Source organism: Lissotriton vulgaris, chromosome 7, assembly GCF_964263255.1.
Source record: "Lissotriton vulgaris chromosome 7, aLisVul1.2, whole genome shotgun sequence".
In the NCBI taxonomy this organism is placed as follows: Eukaryota; Metazoa; Chordata; class Amphibia; order Caudata; family Salamandridae; genus Lissotriton; species Lissotriton vulgaris.
The window spans coordinates 262076381-262102901 of NC_141695.1; positions in this window are offsets into that span (position 1 = coordinate 262076381).

A 26521-nucleotide genomic window follows, 5' to 3' on the forward strand; every position below is an offset into this window, starting at 1 on the left:
AATTGGTTTCTGCAACTAGTGGGCACCAGCATGGGAAACAGCGCTACCCCAGTTTACGCAAATATCTTTATGGGAGAATTTGAACAGTCTCACATTTGGTCAAACCCAAAGTGGAAGAACAACCTCAGAATGTATGGTCGGTTTATTGATGACCTATTTATTCTTTGGAACGACACACGACACAATTTGGAACAGGCATTAGTAACGTTGAATGCAGCCAACCCTCGAATACAGTTTACCTGGACAATAGACCCCAAAACCATTACATTTCTGGATGTTCAAGTTACCCTACAAAACAATCAAATAACAATGGACATTTTCCGCAAACCCACTGACCGTAACAACATGTTACATTACAATAGTTTTCATCAGTCTTCACTGAAGAAACATCTACCGAAATCGCAATTAATGAGAGTCAAACGCATCACTTCAGACCCGAATTTGACAAAAATAAGAATGGAGGAAATGAGAGATCGTTTTAGAGATAGGAAATATCCAGAGGAACTGCTAACACAAGCCACAAATGATGTGGATAAATTGGACCGACAAACTCTATTACATCAGACAACTAAGAAACAGAAAAGTGACCGGATGGTCATAGTGTCAAAATACTCCAATGTAAGCACTGAGTACAAAAATATAATACTTAAACATTGGCCAATGTTAGTATTAGAACCAGACTTCAAAGATATGTTCAAAGCCAGACCAATATTTGCCCATACTAGGAGCAAAAATTTGGGCGAGATCCTGAAACAATCCACAGAACCCACATCTACTGCAAAAGGAACTAGACCATGCAACAATTGCAACAATTGTCATAATGTCATTCCGGGAAACATGATAACTCATCCTATGAAAGGATACAATATCAGATTAAAAGTGACAGCAACGTGTGACTCTAATAACCTCATATACCTTCTCAAATGTCCGTGCGGAAAAGTTTATGTTGGAAAGACTGAACGCAAACTGAAGAGTAGGTTGAATGAACACAAATCCAACATCCGCACTAACAACTTAAAATCATCAGTTGCAGCACATTTTTTGGAAATGAACCACAACATATCCCAACTGAGATTTATGGCTTTGGAAATCATCCAAAAAAAAGAAGGCAGAGACAACAACAGGATGCTGTTACAACGGGAAAATCATTGGATCTATAAACTGAATTCGATCAAGCCAGCGGGCTTAAATGAACGTGTGGAGTTTGCATGTTATCTATAAGACTATTATAATGGCAATATCATGCCACCTTGTTCTGTTCTGATCCCAGCCTGTGGATAGTCCACATGACCTTATTCCTGTTAAATGTATTCTTTCACATTGTTTGTTTCACCTTGTTTTTTACATTTGAACTAATCAGTTTGTTTTATAAACATAGCGTTTAGATTTATATTGTTTACACCGGCAAGTTGCGTAGTCTTTCATCCAGTTTCATCACTCCACACTTAGTCCACTTCCGAGGTCCATTCAGGAAGGTCACATGACATACACAAACTCCGGCGTCTATTTCCACACGCCGTAGAAACCAACCGGTTAACCAAGCCGTCTTCGGCGTCTGGAACGTTTGGAAGTTTCACTGAAAGTAAGTAGCGTTGAGTCCTTAGCACCGCTTTACGCGCGCAGTCATTTTATTAAACCCTGCACGGTAATGTTATATTTGAGGCTCCGAACCCATATGACCTTCACGCTTTTAACCGCATTTAGTTTTCACATAAACCCGCATGCCTCCTATAGCACCTTGTTTAACGTACCTAGGTGTTGTTTGCACTGACACGGTTCCTTTCTAGACCACATGCCAACAGTAAACTGATTACATTGAACACATTATTGGTGATAGAAAGGGTATTAGGCACTTTTGTTTATACAGGTTTGCTAGCCACTACATTAGAGATATGATTTGGATTTGGAATAAGGATTACATCTAAATATCGTTTTATTGTAGATGCTCCCCGATGAAGGGCGGTGGCCCGAAATGCATTGGAGCGGACCTTACATTTTGCATTTGTGAACTTTGAACGTTTTTTGGAAACCCTTTATTATATGGATATGAAATCAATATCAACTATGGAATACAAATAAAACAGACATATTGATGAACAGCAACTATTTTCTTGATCAATTGTTTTGAACAATATACCACATTGAGTGCCTTAGGGATGTCATCAATGATCCATTGATTACACTTATTTTGATTTGTCAATACTCGCCCGGAGTGATGGGCGACACCTAAGAGAACCTAAAAACGATTACTTTTCCTAGAAGAATTATCAAAGGCTGTGCCCGGCTCTACATATTTTCAGACTAAACCAAGGTTCGCTAACAAAAGAAGCCGGAATCTGAAGGACATACTTGTCCACGCGAGACCACCTCCTAGCAAACCCAGAGAAAGAACAAGCTTATGGGGTAATCCACCTGTTACAGGACACTTCCCCTGCGGCTCTTGCTCGGTGTGTAGTCTCACTCAACCGACAAAGGAATTACAACTTCTCCCAAACCTAAAATGGACCATAAGGAATCACACGAATTGTAACACCAGTCACATGGTGTACATGATAACTTGCCCGTGTATTATGCAATACATCGGAATGACCTGCAGGAAGGCCAAGCAGAAGATTTGTGAGCATCAGAGCAATGATAAGTGCAAAAAAAGAACCACCAAGATGGCCAATCATTTTTTGCTTGTGGGTCACACAGTAGAAGAGCTTAACTGGGTCATCCTTGAAACCCTTGAGACAAAAGGCAGGAATGCAGAGAAGATCCTCTTCGAAAAAGAGCAACGTTGGGTCCATAGGTTGGAGACAGATTCTGAGGGCTTAAATGACAATATGCCTGAGAAAATAATATTCCTCTTATTCATGAATTAAGAAACGTGATTAGGATGGCTACAGAAAAGATATACAGACAAAACCTGTATAAGTACTTATCCTCTCTTCAAACACAACCAGTTACCTTTCCAATTTCAAATTGCAGAATACCCCCCCCCTCCAATAAGCAACATGACTAGAAAGGAAACATTACCAGTATTAAGCATATCCAACTCCGATTTGCAAGTCAAGTTGACCCTATAGATATATTTCTCATGTTAGACCAACAGTCTCAACACCCGTATTAATTAATTTAGTGAATTCCATGAATAGGTATTTTTATCGCATTAAACGTATTCACAACATTTTCCACCAATATGAATATTTACATAATTGAAAGACTTCGCTCTCGAAGAGAGACTCGCGTCCATCGACCAAGTCTTTTTTCAGTTACCAACACTGAATACTCAAAATTGACCCGGTAGTAACCCCGCGGCATTTCCGGGTTAGCGGGCGAAGCGCCAGCACAAGCAGCGCACGAGGTTCAGAGCCACAGGTAACGGAGACGGATCTTCGATTGTCTGCACAATGCGAACCGCAAGTACTCTTTGAATAACGTTCCCTTAATTTCATTCCCTTTTAGTAAGGCACCCTCACCTCCTGCCATAACCCGAGGAAGAGTGACAATTTCACACTTGAGGTACGTCTTAAAAGCGCCCAAAAAGAAGAGACATCGGTCTTCGTTCCCCCGATACACAACCAATGAAAGGATGCGTACCATAGCGCCGTTTTAGGCAACCCTCACAGTAACTCATAAACGGCCAGCGGTGCACAGTAGTCACCCTTACACGCGCATGCGCCCACCACCAGTAATTGTGCCAGCATGCTAAGTATAGCAATTCCACTGCATGCTCTCTAAAGACATAGACGATATTGGAAAATCACACAAAAACTGAAGATCACGTGCAAGCCACTATAGTCATATAATGAGAGAGTTGACACTGCCAAGGACTGTGGGGTCTGTGAAGTATTGCCATTTTCTAGTTGCAACAAAATCAACCTTGATTTTGTATGTATGTACCTTGTGTGTCTCCTACCCCCATCCCTCCACCCCCACCACCATCTGTATACATATTGTCTTTATATTTTGCAGGTACACGGTGACCTCCCGTATTGCAAAGAAACAGGTTGAATTTTTCCTTTTCTTACGCTGTTATAATAAAGCATTTTTTTGTTATAAACATCCACGTTTTGACCTTTCACTCTCGGTCCTAAAGAAAGCCCATAAGACCTATCTAAGCAATAGGCTGAAACATGTCAGCCATTTGTAATCACTAACTTTGAGTGCGTTAGAATCCCTAATACATTTGTGGAACACACAATTTTCAGTACCCTTTGACGGGCTACCCGAATCCAGACCCAATAAAGCGAAGCATCTGGCTGTCCGGGTATTTTAATGAATTTGAGCACTGTCCACATCACTTGATCACTACTGCTTTAACCATGGGTAAGAACCTCCAGAAGGAGGCTGCATAACCATACTGACCCAATGATTATGCACACACGTGAATGAAGAGTGGAGAATCAACATATACCGCTACCACGATCTTCCCATCTCGTGCATGAGGATTTTTTAGCTGAGACACCCCACATACCTCCTACATACCCTGGTTGTGCAGGACAAGTGATCCTTCCCCCTATGATTAATTGAGATTAAAGTAAAGGAAACTGAATGGATCAGAACTTCCTACTCCCTCATATGATTGATTGATCACCAACATGGTATCCACCAACCCCAGCATGTGCACCTTCTTGTCCCCCGGCAAGCACGCCTCCATTGCCACTGAGTCTATCTCTATTCCCAGAAATGACAGCACTGTGCAGGGACCTTGTGTCTCTTCTTTGGCCCAGGAGCACACCCAGGTAGCCCATGAGCTCTGTAAAACCGTCCAGCTGTTGCTGGCAGTCCACCGAACCAGGCAGTCCCAGCAGGAAAAAGTCATCCAGGTAGTGCATCACCGTCTCTTTGCCCATGCACCACAAAAAGACCCACTGCAGGAAGGTACTGAAACATTCAAACAAAGCGCACAAGATTGAACACCCTATGTGCAACGCTTTGTCATCAAAGATGGCCCGTCGAACTGTATCCCCAGCAGTTGGTAGTCCTCCGGGTGTACCGGTAGCAGCCGGAAAGCCGACTTCTGCCATTAGGGCGCCTATCCCCATCATCGCAACCAACCGCTGTGCCACATCCACTGAGGCGTAGGATACTGACGACAGTTTGGCTGCTATGTAGTCATTGACCAATGCCCCCTCCGGCCATGACAGATGCTGAATCAGCTGATATTGACCAGGATCCTTCTTTGGCAGCACACCAATGGGGGAGATGATCAGATTCTGCATAGGGGTCTCTCTAAAAGGGCCAGCCTAGTTTTTCCCGAACCACCGTCTTATGCATGTTGGCAGATTTCAGATTTTTGGCCCAACTGGCAATTCTCGTACCCTCGTACCCTCGTACCCCAGCCAGAAACCCTCATGAAACCCTTGCCATTGCAACCCCGAATCTTCGGTCTGTGGGTAAGACGCCAAGAAGTTTTCCAGCCGATCCTGCTTAACTGGCGTATAAGTCTTTTCCCAAAGTCCCCTGTCCTCCCCTGTCTGCTGCCCCGTTGGCGCGGACTGCTGACCTTGACTGCCCCCCCCCGTCCCCCATCTTTGCACCACCGGGTGGCGCATTTGGAATATTCATGCCGGAACTTGCAATATTGCCTTCTACAAACTCCCTTGTTGTAATCCCAACATGCTCCCACCATAGCACCAATGGTATTCTGTCCCAGTCCCACACCCCCACAGGTGGGGCGGGTTTGAAAGGGGTGGCGCTAGTGATAAACCGCTGGCTGTGTATATGGTTTTGCTGAACTTCGCCCCCTCCCCCCATTGTCTGCTGGTAGGGATCCAAATCGATTTCCCCCCATTTTGTCTCCGGGTCCCAGGCCAAACGTGCTCTAAACTCCTCGTCATAGTGCGACTAAGTGTAACCCCCGTACGTGACCTGCACCCGCCGTATCACGTCCATGTATTTAAAAAGCGCGACGGACCTTTCCAGGTACTTGTTGCAATACATACTGGCAAAGATCAAGAAACCCGCCGACCAATTTTAAATGTTCAAGGGCACCCTGGGCCCCTGGCAAACTACAGCTCCTCCTCCTTAGTCCCCTCTTTCAACATCATCTCACGATGCAGGAGCTTTAGAATATCTACATACTCCCCCTTCCATATCTTTTCCTTGGTCGCCAACGACAAGTGTGACCCAAGAGTTTTGCAATGCGTACCAGGACATCATGGCTCTCCTTACTGTCCTTACCCTCCTTGGATGTACCCCCATCCGCCTTGTTGCCCGAGACCCCGCACCGTCTGTACCCGTGTCCTCCGTTCCCCACTGTGTCCCACAAGTATGTACCTTTATTTAAATGTACCCCCCATCCTCCCTCCCCCTCGCATCCGTGTCTACCGATACCCTGACCGGTGGGGCTCCGCCAGACCCGCTCCCCGCTCAGTGCTATGTCTTACCTGGCGTCAAGTTTGGCATCTGCACTGGATCCTACCGCCTAACCATTTGAGCAGGAGGGGCCACCACTTTATCCGCCTTGGGTGTCTGGTGCGCACCCTGTAAGAGACTAAAAAAAACTTTACTCCGATCCCCCATCCTGCCCCTCCCCCACCTTTTCTCCTGTATTTCTCCTTCCTCCAGGCTCTCTTCATCGTAGTCCAACTGTGACGTGCCACCCTCCTCGGACTCCAGCCCTGTTAGCCCAATGCGTTCGTGCCATAGGCCCCCCTCTGCGGGCTCCAGCCTGCTCAGCCCTACCTGTTCCCTAAATGTGCGAAACAGCTCTCCCAGATCCACACTCTCTCTCCTTTGCACAGTATGCCACTCCTCAGGGTCCCGATCCGGACTGAAAACCTCTGCCCCCGTCCCCCGGTAGCAGCATCGACCCGTTGGGGTGGGGCTGGCGGGGACTTACAGTCTGCCTCCTGTAGGACGCGACCGTCAGGTCCCTCAAGGGAGCGCGACCGCCCACATAAGGCAGAGCCTGCCCATCCCCTCGGTGGTGCCGCATGCTGCTCTCCTGAGCACCTCACCAAGCATTCCTGTCGAAAGAAAGAAGTGGAGTCCAACATGCCGGGTTGAACCTATCTCCTGCGCCTCCCTACCCCCCCATCCCCCTGAGATCCCACCCGCCCCCTGGCCGTGACAAATGTCCCCTGCGCCATGATGGAGTAGACCTCCAGGCCCTGGGCCCCTTTCCCCACCCCGGGTTCCCCATCTCCCTTCCCACAACTGCCTGCGCTCTCCTCCCCGTCACTCCAAACCAAAGACTCCAGTTCCCGACAGTTTGTGCCGCCCCCCTGTGCCCCCAAATTCCCTGTGCCCCACCTACACCTGACACACCTGCCCACTCTCCCAGGCCCCAGTGCCGGCCTCCACTCGCCACAACCCGTGGCAGCCCTCCCTTGCCACCACCCCGCGTCCAGCACTGACATAGACCCACATAGCGGAAAGTCCCTGCCTACTCCCCACGGGACATCCTCAACCTTTAGCCTGTCGTCCCCGTCCCCCGCCACCCGTGGTCCACCCCGCCTCCTTCCGACTCGGCCTACCCCCCACTGGACATACTCCACCCTGCGCCCGTCTTCCCCCTCCCTTGCCACCCGTGGTCCACCCCCACCTCCTTCCAACTCGGTCTTTCCCCTACGCCCAGTCTCAGGGACCTGGACTGTGCCCCAACTCCCCTGCCCTTCCCCCTTGAAACCTCCAATTCCCCCTGCCCACCCTTTGCCCCCTACCCTTTCCCTCCTCAGTGCTATCTATAAGGACAGGAGAAAACCAACCGCAGGCCCCTGGGGCGGGCGCATCCCCTCTGCTCCGCTCCTGCCCTGAGGCTACGGTACCTCCTTGAGTGCCCTGCTTCCATTTTTTAATGCAAGCCCCATTTAACCCTGTCAACCCCGCACCCCCTGCACCTCTGTGGGCCGTGCTGCCCACCCCCTCCTTAAACATCAAACTGGGCCACTTTACCACGCTTCTGTGCCCGCGGAGGATCGCAGGCGAGCACCGCTGCTGTGACGCCGCGTGCCGCAGGTGCCTCACCTTAACGTCGGGCCGCAGTATATCAATGCGTCCCATGTCTTCTAGCAATTGGATGGCCTCTACCACCCGAGAATCATTCAAATGGGCCATCCTGACATATGAGGAGTCCCAGGCAGGTATGCAGCAATCTCATCTCGCCTCCGCCGCTGCTGCCCAAAGCTCTAGCTGCTCCGATCTCTTTGCTACACAGCCGCTGCAGCCCACAAGCTTCTGCTGCTTCTACCCACCATGACGCCCCACAAACAGTGAACCACTGACCCCCACAATGCTAGGCCTCCAAAAGCAAAATGCCCAAAGCCTCCCCAACCGGCTGTCGTGTCACGACCACCAAAATGGTGGCTCGGGACGCAAAATGGCCGGTTATAAAACCCTTGCAGCCCAAATCCAGCCCAGCCAGAGCCCAACCAGCCCAAAGACAGCCCAAAAATAGACCCAAGTATCCCGCGGGGTTCGGCTGCCCCCTGGCCCAAAAAGCCCCAGGGGGGGCAGGCCTCCCGCTGGTCGGCCGCCCCCCCCAAAGCCCTATTCTGCTGTTCTGTTCAAGAAAAAACTGAAATAAACAATTTTTTAATTTCCATTTAATTACTTCGAAATGCTGGCACATCTAGTATAGCAAATCCACGTTCCAAGATAGTGACTTTGTTTATAGTTTGCTTGTTTTGAATTTGCAAAGGTTTTCCCATTATGGTAGTGAAATTTGTAATGACTATGCAATCAGGATGCTTGTTATGAAATACACGTCCCCGTAGGGAAATGGAAGACGAAACCCAATGAAGTAAAGGGAAAGGGAATAAAAACCCACTGCAGTAGCCCTTCTAATGCACTGTGCATGGATGTTTTCAGGGTTGGCAGGGAGGGGCTCTGGAAGAGAACTCTGAGGCTTTTTACATTTAAAGTGATAGGGCTTGTACAATTCCCATTCACTTATGGGAAAGCTCAGGGAGAGCGAGAAGGAGGAAGGGGTTAAGGGTGGGTGCATGGTGGGAGGGTGACTCGGTGACGGAAACAAAGATACGCCCCTTTAAGGGGCTTGAGGAGGTTGCTTAACATATAAAGCTGCCAACCTTGGAGTTGGAGATTAGGGTTGGAGTTTCAAGGTGGACTGGATCACCTAAGTATAAATAAATAAACAGCAATCTTGGAGGACGGTGGGGAGAGACAAATACAATAAATAAATAAATAAATAAAAGGAGATCTCAGATAGGGAGAGTCAAATAAAACAAGCATTTGCAATGCAGGGGCAATGCCGGGGGCATAGAAAGTAGTCAGTGCAGTAAAAAATAAAACAAGCATTGCAATGGGGGGGAGTAGAAAGTAGTCTGTGCAGTAAAGGGGCCAGTAGCCGTGGAAGGACACAAATGAAGACATGTCCATCATAAGAAGGAACTAACAATCCTACAACCAATCGAGAGGCAGCATTTATGAGACACAAGCTAATGAAAATGATGGGTGGAGAGTGGGTGGAGCTTCCATGAAGCTTCCACACTATAGAATATACTGCATGTCTCAACGAGACAGCACAAGCGCTGCCTAGGCGAGACCTAATAACTGAATCAGCAATAATCTATCTCTGAACTAAAATGGGTGAAGGTTGAGCCAGAGGGAGATAGACCAAATTGAACTTAGAGGAGGACTTCACTGCATCATGAATCAGTCAAGAAAGAATTATCTCCAGTCTTAGCTCAGTAATGCAGTGAAATTCACTGTGAGCTGCTTAAGGTGTACAAGAAATGTATGGCCTGTCATATTTAGCGCCAACCTCTCCCACAGACCTCTGCACCAATCAGCTATGAATTTTTAGACCCACAATTGTGAAACCTGCGCCATTTATAACTATTACTAACTGAGCTACTGGTGTGGCCTCACCAAAGGATGCCTGATATTTTTTATTATTTTGCTTCTGTTTTTCGTGTAGCTAATTATTATATACAGAGAGCATTGAATTCAACAGAGAGCTTCCGCACAAGCTCAGTATATAAAATGGCCTGTTTTATGAAATATATCAAATCTGCACAGTTGCAGACTAGAAAAAGCACCTTCTGTAATGGGCACATTCACAGATAAATGCAAATGTACGAGTATGAAAAGTAAACCAGGTTGTGCCTGTACACATTATCTATGGAGGCACTTTGTATGGGTGGATAGTTCAATAGTGCTGATGGGCACAGATACAGGTGTCACTAATAGCACACATACAATAAGGAATATGTGTGGGGGCACTTTTACACCAACAAACAAAATGCTCTGTAAAATTAATGTTGCTTGATGGTCAGAGTCCCGCTGCCTAGAACTGCCCCTGTCCCTCTGCTCACATGAGTCATGCGAGATAAAACACATTACTAATGACACATTTCTGTCTTTTATCTTACAGTATTTGCCTTGACACAGGCACCTACACAAGCTGCCAGTAAGTACTAATCCCACTTTTACTCTTTCACTCAGATATGAAGCTTGTTATGCTTTCCAGCAATAAGGGTAAACATGGCAGCAAGAGCAGCAGCTGTATTGGCCTTACTGTAGACATTACCACTGTATTTAGAGCATGTCCTGTAAATAATAGTAATAATGAGTTGTAACATTATTACTTCTGGTCATTTTCTTACCTTTCCTCTAGCAGACCCTAACTCCCAGAAACAATACTATTAGGAAAGGTGTGACAGTATCATTGTGACTCCTGACAGTATTTGCCAACAGTTTCAAAGTAGAAGACAGAAAATATAGCCGCCCCACTAAATGCTTTGAAACAGGGGGTGGAAGACTACTTTCCAATGCTACAAGAACCTTTCAGTCTCCCTCTCTACGGAGTGGAGTAGTAGCTTCCCCTGGAGACATGCAGTGGAAAAGCCACTATTAAAAAATCCACTCTGGATCTACTACGACCGGAAAACTATAGACAAATCTTCTATTATAGAAAGTTGGGACGCTGCTGAAAATGCAAGTGAACCAAAATTTATCACAATTTCTTGAATATAATGAGATTCTTCATACCACACAAATGGGTTTTGGACACAAATTAGTACTGAGACAACTCTGCTTGAGGTAGTATAAAAACTTAACATGCTCTTGCACCAAGTGGGCTTTACTGCCGTCATATTACTAGATCTAAGGGCAACGTTTTTCACTGTAGTCCACTCAATCCTAGTACAGGACTTGGGAATGTGGTGATCTTATGCTAAATCGGTTTATTTAATTCATTCAAGAAAGGAACTTTCACGTATTTGATAACTCATGCTAGCCTGAGACATGCCTCTTGAAATGTGGAGTGCCACAGGGCTCCTCTGTGAGCCTAACCATAATGAATCTCTATGTACGTCCTTTGGTACAAATTGTTCAGGTCTTTGGTCTCTCAATAGTTACGTATGCGGAAGACATACAAATAGTTCTGTCCCTCACTCCAGAGAACTGCTCACAAGGTGGATCAACTTGGATCCTTCCTAAAGGAATTGGTAGATTGGATTGCCAATTGCTGCCTTAAACTCAACTGTGATAAAACTGAAATCTCGGTGGATGGTAATACTTTAACAGTTGGCCTCTAGTATGCTGGACAGATTCTCTAGGAAGTCCTCCGATGCCCTAAGCCTCCATAAAAATCTAAGCATCTAGTTGGACTACTCACTCTCCGTGGAAATTATAGCCAGGAAGGTTGCGGTGAAATGGTATGGCATACCCAGAATGCTCAGAAAAACATTAGGTCCTTTACTTTTTCCATCTAGAACGCTATTTGTACAGGTGCTTGTTCTGTCGCACCTTGACTATGGAAACTCTCTCTAATTAGGTTCTTCACAATATACAATCAAAAAATACAGGTAGCGGCATATGCTATTGTCTGTCTCCCATTAAAAGTTCCTATGCATCAGTCAGTGACAAGCTCATTGACCTCCTTACATTGGCCACCAGTTGACCAGAGGATACAATTTAAGGTTCTCTGTATAGCTCAGAAGTCCTACCATATACAAGTCACCCATCTGATACAGTTCTTACTGCAGTCCTATACACCTGCTAGGGCCTAGAGGCCCATAAGCACACTGCTGATGGTGACTCCAAAAATCCGTAGAGCAAACAAGGGTGGTCATTCCTTCTCCATTCCGACCCCCAAGCTATGGAAATCTCTACCGATTTGTAACATTGAAAATTAATTAAACTTCAGCAAGAAGTTAAAAGCATGTCTGATTGTTAATTGAGGGGTCTTGAGTCTAGTACATGGATTAACTGATGGGTTGAAGTCTTGTTTGCTGGTTTAGTGCTGGGAGGCATATTTATGTAGCCATGAGCTCTATAAATTGCCTATAACAGAATAGAAATGTTTAGTCATCAAAATTTAGGGTATAAACTAATAAGTATTGCCTAGAATTCTAAAATGTGATATATTTGTATAATTTGCCTAAAAGGTAAGTACGATGACGGGAAGATCTGCATTCACCAGTGACGCTGTTCATCGATTGTTTCGTTCAGTGTATGCTATTGTCCATCAAAAACACTAAGGATCAGTCACAAAGTTCTGTAATTTGTTGTATTCTATGTCAGGAGTACAATATACAAGAAAGGATATTCACACAAATTTAAAAAATCATACATATTTTATTTCCATAAATGCCTAAAGCTGGCATGTTGCAATGCATTTGTTTAAATGAATTCTTTAGGCTAATGCCATCTTTCCATAATGCATATTGTGCATAAAAAGACAGTAAATCTCCGTACGATTATAAAAATTAGGGAATTCCATTCACATTTTCTACTGCACCCTTTTCACTATGAACATTTTAAAAGTACATGAAAGTCCGTCATACACACTGATATATAGACATATTGGCGCACATTCGTAAAGCCTTATGCCTAAAGCAATGGAGCATCTGCCTCACACGAAAGAACAAAACACCCATGTCTTCTGCTGTGAGAATGTATATAATGATGCCTTACAATGCATCGCTGGTCTACATCTGCCGTGTAATTGTAAAATCCTTGAAGAATAAGCAGTTAGTGTGTCAAATGTCAGAGGTCACGTTACTGATCTCTTATTCCTTGCACCTTTTCTTCCAATGTATCACTTTTATACATTTATCTCGCACTCCATTGATATCTTGATTAGCCAGAAAGTGACCAAGCCTTGGTAAATTCAGAATGTTTTCAATGGTGGTCTACAGTGCTGTTGGCTTGCTAAATGCTGGCCACGTCACGTGATCCATCTAAAAAAAATGGGTTTCCCTCACTATTTATTAATATAAATAAAGTGTGACAAAAATGATACAAAGAAAATTGCACTTGTAAACGTACTCACAGGTGTCCAATATTGAATGGTTTTCAAATTCTTTATTTCTCTACTCTTGCAAGATGGCAGAGAAATCGTCTACAACACAAGAATATGCAAAGTCAATTTCTCTGGCATTTTCATAAATGAAAATGCGTCTTCAGTGGTAGGCAAGTTTCTCTGCATGGTTATGTGGATTGGTGAGTGAGTAAATGTAAAAATGAAATAATTATTGAACTAACGGTTGGATGAATAAGTATAGGAATGTATGGATAGATGGATTAATTTTTGAGTAAATGTATGGATGCAGGTTTGAAGGAGTTTCATAGGTTGTAAAGGTAGTAGGTGGGTCAAGTACAGTGAGGACTAAAGCAATCTAAAAGTGTAAGGACAAAGCCAGTGTTTAAGAGAAAGGGCAGGGTGCGGAGTCATTATCATGGTCATTTGCAGCCTGAAGGACTTCATGTTGGAGAATGTAACAATATAAATTAAAATACAACATGTAAAATGTAATACATATACTATTTCCTCTACAATTTATACAAAACTACACAGACTATTATAAATATACAAAAACATGTATTACTCCCATTTCACACAATGTAAAAATAATAAAACAGGGTCAAATTTACAAATCTCCCTCCAGTAAATCAATAGTGTGGAAAAGTGTTGGATTGTGGATAGGTAACATGTACTATTCCTACTCCAGTCAGTTCAACTGTATGGAAAGTGTTGGATTGCACAAGGGGAAAATGTACTATTCCCACACCAGTCAATACAACAGTAGAGAAGGTGTTGGATAGCGGAGGGGTAAAATCTACTAATCCCACTCCAAGCAGTACAACAGTAGGGAAAGTGTTGGATTGTCGAGGGGTGCAATTTACTATTCCCACTCCAGTCAATACAACAGTAGAGAAAGTGTTGGCTAGTGAAGGAGTCAAATTTACTATTCACGGTCCAGTCAGTACAACAGTAGGGAAAGTGTTTTATTGGTGAGGTGTAAAAGTTAATGTTCCCACTCCAATGAGTGCTACAGTAGAAAAACTTGGGATCAAATTTACTATTCCCACTCCAGTCAGTACAACAGTAGGGAAAGTGTTGGATAGCAGAGGGGTAAAATGTACTATTGCCACTCCAGTCAACACAACAGTAGGGAAAGTGTTGAGATGCCTGCCACAGGGTGCAGGGATGAACTGCACCTATGCTCTTTGCTATGAGAGCATGCATTCTGTTCGGAATGCATGTTCCCATAGAAAAATATAGAAATTCGACCGAACAGGGTTCATATGGCTGAGATACCCGCCACCCCCTCTCAACACAATCCCCAAAGGAGGGAAACCGGAAACAGCTCTTAAAGTTTTTGGAAGAGGGAGGGAGTGACCCTCCCGGCCGTATTTATTAAAACAAAATTAAAACATTAAACAGTTTATATTAATGTACAATTTCATTACCACATTGCGATGTTTGGCTAACCTTAACAGATTCTCTAATACAGAGGTTCTCCTAGCCGAACTAACATCCTACAAAACATTTTCTTGAAATATTGAAATTGTACATCCTAACGTTTAAGGGCCAACGGCAAGGTCGTAACCGGTGTCAAGATCCCTAACCAGAAATACCCCCCCCACTTGGGAGGGGCGACAGCACTGAGGCGTACCTCAAGTGCAAACTACCAATTTCCCTTGACTTGACGGGGGCACCAATAAACTCGACGCCAGTTAAAGGTCGTTCGAGGACTCGTGTGAGGTTATCTAGAAGGTATCGTAGACCTCCCCCCAAACCCTGCACAACTTACCACATCTGCCGTCGCAGACGTTACTGGCCCCGGGAAATTCCCCAGGAGGGGGCTGTAACTCCTCCTACACAGGAAGGGGCCTTGACCGCCTTTCCTTTTCTTTCGGCGACCCATCCTTAGAAGGGACCGCCTCCCCGTTGAGGGGCCAAAGGCCACCTCTCCCGAGCGCTCCCATCCGTGTTGGGTGACGCCCACTCATAGGGATCTTCCAATTAGTGCTCACCGATCATGACCTTACCGCCCGACCAAAATAAATACGACAATTCTAACTAAATTACTAAATGACTCAATTACTTGAAAGACAGTAACAACAACCACTTTATTAAAACATGCTTACTGATGCACACTAAAGCAGGATTACTTTATTTGTAAAACGTACCACAAATTGACCATTCTTTATTGCATATTCAACGTTATCACGATACTAATCACACCTGTAAACAAAGAATTAGAGTTACCACCTCAAACTTTATTCAAAACAACTTGCTGTCCTCAGGGGCTGGTGGGTGGGTCAAAATTGGCTCTTTGTTCCGTCTCGAGCTCTCGTACAGCGAGGAGGTGCAGCTTCAGAGCACAGGAACAAGAGGATGCCCTCAGGTCTTGCGTCCCTTTTTATCCGTCTTCAGGGCGGGCGTAAACCCGCCCCTGCCTGCCCCGAGGGCGTGGCCAGCCGCGTCAGTGTCTAGGACAGCCCACTCTAGGGCGGGAAAAAGCGCGCCCCGGCTACGCCGCTTCGGGCATACCAGCCGAGACGCGCCTCCCGCCCAAAATGGCTTCCCGGGGGGATCGAGGTACTCTGCCATACGTTCGGGGGGACCGAGTGGTCGCCCCTTTCCATATGGCTGAGATACCCGCCACCCCCTCTCAACACAATCCCCAAAGGAGGGAAACCGGAAACAGCTCTTAAAGTTTTTGGAAGAGGGAGGGAGTGACCCTCCCGGCCGTATTTATTAAAACAAAATTAAAACATTAAACAGTTCATATTAATGTACAATTTCATTACCACATTGCGATGTTTGGCTAACCTTAACAGATTCTCTAATACAGAGGTTCTCCTAGCCGAACTAACATCCTACAAAACATTTTCTTGAAATATTGAAATTGTACATCCTAACGTTTAAGGGCCAACGGCAAGGTCGTAACCGGTGTCAAGATCCCTAACCAGAAATACCCCCCCCACTTGGGAGGGGCGACAGCACTGAGGCGTACCTCAAGTGCAAACTACCAATTTCCCTTGACTTGATGGGGGCACCAATAAACTCGACGCCAGTTAAAGGTCGTTCGAGGACTCGTGTGAGGTTATCTAGAAGGTATCGTAGACCTCCCCCCAAACCCCGCACAACTTACCACATCTGCCGTCGCAGACGTTACTGGCCCCGGGAAATTCCCCAGGAGGGGGCTGTAACCCCTCCTACACAGGAAGGGGCCTTGACCGCCTTTCCTTTTCTTTCGGCGACCCATCCTTAGAAGGGACCGCCTCCCCGTTGAGGGGCCAAAGGCCACCTCTCCCGAGCGCTCCCATCCGTGTTGGGTGACGCCCACTCATAGGGATCTTCCAATTAGTGCTCACCGATCATGACCTTACCGCCACAGGCCGGATAGTTGACCGGCTATCCGGACCCCCCCACAAAGCTCCTACCTAAAGGTCATGTTGTAACGTTTTTAACCATGCTAAGAAGTCTCCTATGAGTAACTCATTCCCCACCCGAGACAAATGCACACCATCCCCCAAATACATACTGTCATCATTAATACAGCCATGCGAAATAGAATGCAATGTCCTGGAACGGAACAACCTACTCACTTTGTTATTAAGTTTTCTAACAGAATGATTCAAAGCGGAAATAGAAATAGCCCCCCGCCACACCTTTCGTGGGATCATATGGGACCACGCAATTGTGCACCCCGGAACTCTCCTCGCCAACCAACTTACAGTGGAAAGCATTGCCTCCAGGAGAAGTCGTCTACCGGTGGTGACCAAATCATTGCCCCCTAAATGCACTATAACTATAGCCGGCGGTGACCTCGTCCGCCCTAACAGACCCTCGAAAAAGGACTGAAACTGGTCAATACAGAGACCGCCTCTTCCGTGGAAGGACACCCTGTACCCGTATTCCCCAGCTACGTGAATCATATCACCTGCTTTGAATACGTCCGCGGCACGCCTCACGTATGAGTGGCCCACGACCCACACCTCCTTTTTCACAGCCGGTGATGTCTGACCGCTGGCCCGGTGTTGGGTCGACTGCATAGTCCGCCCCGCCTCGTAGGCTTGCGTAACTGAAAACCAAACAAAAACAAGAAGCGTGAGTACATTATTACAGCTTCACAACATGTGCAACCGCACGTATCACTTATAACAATTGGAGGACCAACGCCCCACTCGTTTCACTTGTTCAACATTAAGACCCCTGGCTGTAGCTTCCGTAGCAGCCCCTATCCGAAAGGAATGGGTCCCAAATTCGCCCGGGTTCAAGCCCGCAGCGGCAATTGACATCGCAAGCACCCGCTGAAACTGAAATTTCGTCAGTGGGGTGGCGTCTGCGTGTCTTAACAAAGTCCCCCCCCATGATGCCACCCTTCGTGCTAGGTAATCTTCTAAACACTTTACCGGACACATGGAGGACCCGGGAATCCTGCGTATGATTACGCAGTCACCCATCCCATCTTGATCAGTCTTGGACCTTACAAAGGAGACTGTCATTGTTTCTCCCCTGATCTGAACGTGTTCCTGGCACAAACCCCCTGCCACATCCAATTTGTTCCTTGCAACTAGTTCGCTTACCCGCATCGCCCCGTGAAATGCTAGCGAAAAAGCGGCTCGGAACAGCACCGCCTCAAACTGAGATGAACATGTGGCCGGGAGTGTGGCCAACAACTGGGACAATCTATCCAAACCTATCGGGCGCCTTTCATCTAATCTGCGACCCTCAAGGCGTTGCCACCCACGCAGCGCTTTCTGTACAACGAAAGACGCTGTCGGGTCCTGGATAGCATGTGCTCTGGCAACAAAGGAAATGGCAGCACGATGCCTCTGGGCCGTAGCCACCGATTTCCCAGCCCTACGTAATGACATCAGAAAATTCACTACCCATTCCTCGTGACCCCAAAGCCGCTCTCTATCAGTCCCCAAAAAGGCTAAATAGGACCGAAACGCCCCTTCGTATGCCTTCCTCGTCCTTGGTGCTAGACTCTCTCCCACGAGGTGACGAAGTTCGGGGCACCGAGAGACCAGAGAGCTTCGGGAAAGGGTGCCGGCTCTGGGTCCGCTGAGGGAAGGAAACCCGAGAAAGCCTGCATTTGAAAACGAGACAGTGCATCAGCCGCCTGATTCATTACCCCTGGGACATGTTTTGCTCTGAATAGCACATTCAGTTGCATACACAGTAAAACAATTTCTTTGAGCAGTCTTAAAATCAGTTTACAACGTGCTGCCTGACTATTGATGCACTCAACCACGGTCATATTGTCAGACCTTAATATGACAGAGTGATCTTTGAACCCTTCGGGCCAGGTTCTCAGGGCCACCAAAATGGGAAAAAGTTCCAGGAAAGCAATATTAGTTGTCAGACCACTGTCATGCCACCATGTCGGCCATCTCTGTGCCGACCATTTTGTGCCAAAGATGGCACCAAAACCCATGCTTCCTGCTGAATCTGTCCACAGCCCCAGCTCGTCAGAGGACACGGCTGGTTTGTTCCAGACCACTCGACCATTAAAATCCGCCAGAAATGCTAACCAAATACGCATGTCCTGGCGGACCTCAGCCGATAGTCTCGTGTGATGATGGCCCTCCTTTAGGCCGCCCATAGCTTGGGAAATTGACCGGGAAAAGGGGCGGGCCATTGGTATCACCCTCAGGGCAAAATTCAACTGTCCCACCAACTGCTGTAGTTGATGCAGCGTAACTTTAGATGCATTTATACATACTTGCAGAGTTGCCCTGAACTTCCCAACTTTGTCAGCTGGCAATCGAAAACAACCCTCACTGGAATCTAACTCGATCCCCAGAAACTCAAGGCAAGTCGCAGGACCCATCGTCTTACTTGGTGCCAATGGCACACCAAACTGTTTCATTAACACACAAAATTCGGCCAAGGCCTGGCCACATTCGAGATCCCCGGCTGCCCCAAGGAACAAAAAATCATCAAGGTAATGCATTACATGTTGGAAACCCGTCTTCTGTGTGAAGACCCATTGTAGGAAACTACTAAATTTCTCGAAATAGGCACAAGATATAGAGCACCCCATCGGCATACACCTATCCATGTAATAACAACCCTGAAACATGAATCCCAGGAGACGCTGGTCGTCTGGGTGTACCGGGAGCAGTCGGAACGCTGATTCGATATCTGATTTCGCCATCAGCGCCCCGGGCCCCAGGCGATTCAAAATGGCTACGGCCTCATCGAAGGATGCGTACCGCACCGAACACACTTCTGGATCTATTGCATCGTTTACAGAAAGACCACGTGGAGCTGATAAATTATGAATCAGTCGGAACTCGCCTGGATCCTTCTTGGGGACCACCCCTAAAGGGGAACAAACAAAATTCTGGACCGGGGGTACACTAAACGGGCCGGCGACCCGACCTCGAGTCACCTCTTTCCGGATCTTATCCTGTACTACGGTCGTATGCTGCAGGACGGAAAGTTGATTTTTACACTTTTCCACACCCTGAAAGTCCCCTACCGGGATGCGGAAACCATAGGAAAAACCGTTCCGCAGCACCCCAGCAGAAGTACGATCCGGGTATTCACTGAACCAGGGAATCATCGCCAAGGTATCAATCGGGGTAGGTAAAGGCGCCCCTCGGACTATATTAGACCTGTTTGGCGCCTCCTCTCCCCCCATTATCACCCGTTTTGGCTCTGCACGTGGACTCAGGATGGGACGACCCGCATCCACTACACTCATGTTTAAATTGACACGATCCCTGTGGCCTAGTACATTTACCTCTGTTGAAATTAAAGCAGAACCCCCTTTTTCCTGCATTGCCGGCAGGTCTCGAGTGATCTTCGGTACCCGTACCTGAACGAAAGGGCGTCCCCCCATAATGGCGGGAGGATTCGCCAACATTACTTCCTACCAATGGCATTTTCAACATACCCGTCTCCTTCATTTTATCCCATGTCAAAGAATCGTAACAATCCCAGGTTAAGCTTTTGTTATGCTCCTTCGCCTTTCTAAACAGATTATCGTAGCAGAACCAATGGTTACCCTGGTGTGATGTCGAGTACCCCATGATTCGCGACTGATAGGTTGGCAACTCGGAAAGCAACTCAGGCCTACGTTCCCCTAAGATCGACGTAAAAATTCCCCATGCCTTGCCCCAATTGCCAATATTCTCGTTCACTTTAAAGGCGACCATTTTCGCGCGCCAAACACTCGGGTGCATGAGATCCTTCTGACCCTTAACATGCTCCACCTCATAATGATCAACAAGCAACGAGAAGATGTTCACATATTCCCCTGCCCAAATTTTTTCCTTAATCGTCAAAGGAACATGCTGACCCAATCTTTCTCTACGAGAGGGTGCTGACTCATCCCTCGCAATCGGCAATGGCCGCTTACCTGCACCGGACGCTGCCTCTGCGGTCGCACCCGTCCCTGGTGTCCTGTCCACTACTGCAGCCGGCACGGACACCTTGGCTGCCTCCCGTTTCTCACGCAGTTGCTTCATCAGCGCCTGCGCGTCGACAGCCGTGGCGCCCTCGTTACCTTTACCCAACCACGCTGCCAATTGTGCTGCCAGCTCGGGCGGCATATCGTCCTCGGACACGGGGGTGACCACAACGGGTATCGGATTCCCCTCCTCCGGTACGGGAGTTGGTGCCTCGAGCGGGGCACTGGGACCCGGGATGTCTTCTCCCGCTGCTCCCCTCCTGGGCCTCTTGTTCTTCCCACCCGGGGCTGCTCCCGCCAAAGGACGTTTTGGTCCCCCTTCCTCGTTCTTATCCACCCGCTTCTTTAGTTCGGACATCTCCTTCATGAGAACACGCAGCATCTGTTCAGTAGTCATGCGTTTTCCCGCCTTCTTCGGCATTCTCCAACAGAGTAACTGTAAAACAAACAAGAACGATTAAAACGCTCAAAATTGGCTCTTTGTTCCGTCTCGAGCTCTCGTACAGCGAGGAGGTGCAGCTTCAGAGCACAGGAACAAGAGGATGCCCTCAGGTCTTGCGTCCCTTTTTATCCGTCTTCAGGGCGGGCGTAAACCCGCCCCTGCCTGCCCCGAGGGCGTGGCCAGCCGCGTCAGTGTCTAGGACAGCCCACTCTAGGGCGGGAAAAAGCGCGCCCCGGCTACGCCGCTTCGGGCATACCAGCCGAGACGCGCCTCCCACCCAAAATGGCTTCCCGGGGGGATCGAGGTACTCTGCCATACGTTCGGGGGGACCGAGTGGTCGCCCCTTTCCATTCGCATCTTAATAGCTGGGCTGGAACTGATGACAGGAGGTCGTTAGGTTCCATTTCCAGAACAATGTTGGGCGGACTCTGGTCCGTTCGGAATCGCAATTGTGCCCTTGGATGTTAATTAATATTTATTAATTAACTGATAATTAATTAGTCAAGTCAAGTCAAAGTAACTTTATTTCGGTCAACATGACTTAAAAAGTACAGAATTTACAGCATTCATACACGAAAATACATCAGGAGAATTAGAATAAAAACTTGTGACATTTATGAGAATTAAAAAAGACACTATAAATAATATTATATAAACACCTAAAATAAAGAATTTTTTGTTTTAAAAAGGAGAGTGGCTAGTATACAATGAAGGCACGTCACATATCCATAGAAGATTTCATTTAAAGTGCATATTGCTTTAAAAATAGATTAATCACACTAAAAACATTAAACAAGAAAAAGGAGCAAAACCCCTTCAATTAAATTGTAACATTATAGGGGGAGATTTTATCAATTGATAACATTCGACCTGACAACTGCTAATTCTAATCTAATGGCTCGTTTAGTGGTTTAAGAAAGACCCTTCTTGCACACCACATACAAAACAAAAACCCTGCGACTGAATAAACGATTGGGATATTGAGATCATATTTCAATATCCCAAACACTTCAGCGCGGTGTCTACTGCCCAGATTTCTGCAGATCTGCACCAACCATCTTTTTCTCGCCTTGCTGTATCCCGGGCAGCCAAAGAAAACATGTAACTCAGATTCCTCGGGATGGTCACAAACAGGACACCTATCCTTATTTTGCGTTTTCCACTTTGAAGTGAAACAATGTAAATTGTGTATAGATTGTCTTTCGGTGTGGGTTGTGGGGTTTATAGGGATAAAGGGTGACAGGCACCTCAAGGTGCCTGCCGCCACATGCAGTGATTAATGGAGGGGGGCACTATAGGTGCCCCCTAGGCTACCATTCAGGGGCCTTGCATCCATGCCCACCCTGCTGGGGCCCCCCAAAGACCGTTTCGACAATGCCTTTCTGTGTAAGAAAGTCCAGCACAGAAAGGTAGTGGGAAACTGCCACTATAATCCCTCAGCCAGAAAGCGCCAAACGAGGGGTTGCTGAAGGTCTTCTGAATGGCGGACGGGCTCTCTGAGCCCGTCGTTAGCCATTCAAAACTCCTGTTTGGAAAAATTTCCGATCCACTCCCATCAAAATGGGTCGGTCAGAAATTATTCCAAACAGGAGAATACGATGAGGTAACAATGGCTCTGACCGATGGTCGGGCCATTATGGCTGAGATACCCGCCACCCCCTCTCAACACAATCCCCAAAGGAGGGAAACCGGAAACAGTTCTTGAAGTTTTTGGAAGAGGGAGGGAGTGACCCTCCCGGCCGTATTTATTAAAACAAAAATTAAAACATTATATTAATGTACAATTTCATTACCACATTGCGATGTTTGGCTAACCTTAACAGATTCTCTAATACAGAGGTTCTCCTAGCCGAACTAACATCCTACAAAACATTGACTTGAAATTTTGAAATTGTACATCGTAACGTTTAAGGGCCAACGGCAAGGTCGTAACCGGTGTCAAGATCCCTAACCAGAAATACCCCCCCCACTTGGGAGGGGCGACAGGACTGAGGCGTATGTGAGAAGTTGGCCTGGTATATAATGCTCACTAATTCTAGTGATCACTTTGTACCATGCCAAGCAACCCTTATGATGATGGTTGTAATTCAACCTTGTAGACCAGTTATCCTAGTGGTAACGTGGACAAAGCAGTCTTAGGCTAAACTCTGAAAGGCATGTGAAGCCAGCTGTTATACCATACACAACCCCCTTGAATACCAAATGAAAGGGACACCACACAGATATATATTGAAAATATATATTGATTTATTAACTATTAAAATCCCCTGGACTCTTTATGAGCACAGAAGCACAAGCGTTAAATCACAAGACAGTTTAAAATACACAAAAGTTGCACAATATGGATGAGCCCTAGGGGCCACCTAAACCATATACTAAATAAGTGGTATAAGAGATACCAGGAGGAAAGTGAAGAGGCCTAGGGCCTTGGGAATCGCTGGAGCTATTCGAGACTGGAGTTAACTAAGTCGGGAAAGGCCCACGGGACTCGGATGCAGTGTTCAAAGTGCACGCACTTTACAATACAAAGTCTATGGTGCGTAAAAAGCACAAAGTTAGAAAGTTAGGAACCTTCCGAGTGACCTACGGAGCTGAAACTTAAAACACAGGCCCTTGGGATGTGTACCAGTGCAGGAGCACCGGCGGAGCTGAGTTACCTCACCCACAGGAAGCGGGTGCACAGGGTCGAAGATGTGTCGGGTTTCGTCACGCTGGTCGATGGTGCTTGGAGCTGAAGATGCTGCAGGCGGCTCGATGAGAAGAGTTCCGGTGGATCCAAGGGTGGATCTGAAGAGTTGAAGACCTGAAAGCAGAGGGGACAGTGTTCAAAGTCACTAGCCAGTGACTACCGTGGAACCAGATTGGAACCAGGCGATGTCGGGTGCAAACAGGCGTTGTCGGGTAGCTTCTTTCTGCAGCCACGTGGATACCCGGGGTCGAGGACGTCCAGGAGTCGGTCACGAGCTGTCCCACGTAGGCTTTTCGCTGTTGGCGGTGTCGGCGACCTGATCGGAGCAAACAGGCCTTGGCAAATGCAAGCCACGCAGAAGTTGAAAGATGCTGTTCACTCGGACCAGCAAGGTCAGAGCGGGTGCTCCTTTTCACAGGAGCTTGGGTAGGTCTGGAGCAACCAGACCTGCTGTTTAAATCTTCGGGTTCGTCGCCAAGTTGGCCGCTGGCCGCGTGGCTAGTGGCCGGGATGGCGCGTCGAGTGGCACAATGCAAAAGGGCCCCACGCAGATCGTGGAGATGCTGGAGGGCTGATCTTCGGTGCAAGGGCTGCTCGGTGGTGGGGGTTCTCAATCCCCAAAGCACAACGTCGAGGATGCCTCAGAAGCTGCGCAGTCAGCTTTTCGGGTGTCTTTCAAGAGGTCCGGTCCCACGTCACTCGGTGCCTCCACGGGTCCCTTCTTTGCAGGGACTGTGGATCGGGCTCTGAGAGGTCTGGGAATCTGGTTCTTGTCGGGCTCTGGGCTCGGGCTCCGGCGGGAGGCGGCGGCAAAGCAGACGTCGAGTTGCTGGTTGGTACCTGTGTTCACAGGGTGGTCACTCCTTGGCCACAAGGGAGATTCTTCTTCAGTCTTCTGTGCAGCAGAATGTCGAAGTCCAGTCTTCTTCTTAGTTTAAGTTGATTTCGGGATGATCTGCTGTGCAATGGCACTGCTCCCCCTCTTATTCCAATCTAGGGGGTGGATCACCTACTAGGTCCCTCCTCTGGGAGGAACCAGGAAGGGGGGCGGTTACACCCCCTTTCCTTTGTCCAGCTCCGCGCCAGGACTGGGGCTGGAAGGCCCCAGAACCGGTTTGGGCTGGCCTATGCACGGGGACACCTTGTGTGCCCCGGGCATGTCTGATTCTATTCAGCCCTGTCCTACCCAATACACAAAATCCTGTCTGGGGTGGTGCTCGCACCTCCCAAGGCAGGAAACCCTTTGTCCAGGCCACCATCTGCCGAGTTTCGGTCAGCAGCAGGAGGCCAGACTTGTGTCTGTGGTGGCAGCGTCCATTTTGTGAAGCTGAGGCTCTGTTTAACTTTAACCGGGGTTAAGGCTACGCACATGTCGTGACCCTCTAGAAGGGTGGAATGCTATCCCCGTCGCCAGAATTGGCGAGGGGATAGTATTCCAATTCGTATGACACCTTACTCGACATGTTTTGATAAAGCCAAACCAAAGTTAGCATTTAACCGCGAGGATTATAATGCACTTAAGAGTATATGGTATGGCAATATCCCGGACCAGCTTAGGGAGTTGTTCCCGACAGCTGCAGACAGGCTCAGCTCATGCCAGAGCACCATCTCACATATTTCCAAGCACTCTGCCTCCAGGATTGATGAGGCCTTCCATAGGAGTGGCTGATAGGAACATATGTGTCCAGTTTAGGGTTAGGCACAGACATACTGTACCTAAGTAAGAGGTGGTTACACCGACTTACCCCAGCTGAGTGATCAGCCAGTTGTGTCAAAGATGGAGGCCAGGCCAGGGGTGGCACAATACGTGCTGCAGCCCCTGGTAGGCCTTGGATACACCTATGCCCTGGGCACCTAGGGTGCACTATTACAGGGGCTCATAAGGTGAACCAGTTCCAATTCGTAATGCACCTAGAGTGCATGGGCATCAATTTAGAGAGAGAACAGCAGGCTGTGGGTCTGATTAGCAGGCCCACAGCCACATTAAGTCAGAAACCAGTGAAGCAAAAAGCAAAAATTTGGGGTGACCATAGGATAGCAGACCCTACTCTCCTACAGCGTACCTCCAGTGCAACTACCAATTTCCCTTGACTTGACGGGGGCACCAATAAACTCGACGCCATTTAAAGGTCGTTCGAGGACTCGTGTGAGGTTATCTAGAAGGTAGCGTAGACCTCCCCCCAAACCCCACACAACTTACCACATCTGCCGTCGCAGACGTCACTGGCCCCGGGAAATTCCCCAGGAGGGGGCTGTAACCCCTCCTACCCAGGAAGGGGCCTTGACCGCCTTTCCTTTTCTTTCGGCGAACCATCCTTAGAAGGGACCGCCTCCCCGTTGAGGGGCCAATGGCCACCTCTCCCGAGCGCTCCCATCCGTGTTGGGTGACGCCCACTCATAGGGATCTTCCAATTAGTGCTCACCGATCATGACCTTACCGCCCGACCAAAATAAATACGACAATGCTAACTAAATTACTAAATGACTACCTATGAAAAGACAGTAGCAACAACCACTTTATTAAAAGCATGCTTACTGATAAACACAAAAGCAGAAATACTTTATTTGCAAAACATAACACAAATCGACCAGACTTTATTGCATACTCAAAGTCATTACGATAATCACCATAACCTGTAAACGAAAATCAGAGTTATCCATCAAATTTTTATTCAGACATTATTAAAACCACTTGCTGTCTTCAGGGGCTGGTGGGTGGGTCAAAATTGGCTCTTCGTTCCGTCTCGAGCTCACGTGCAGCGAGGAGGT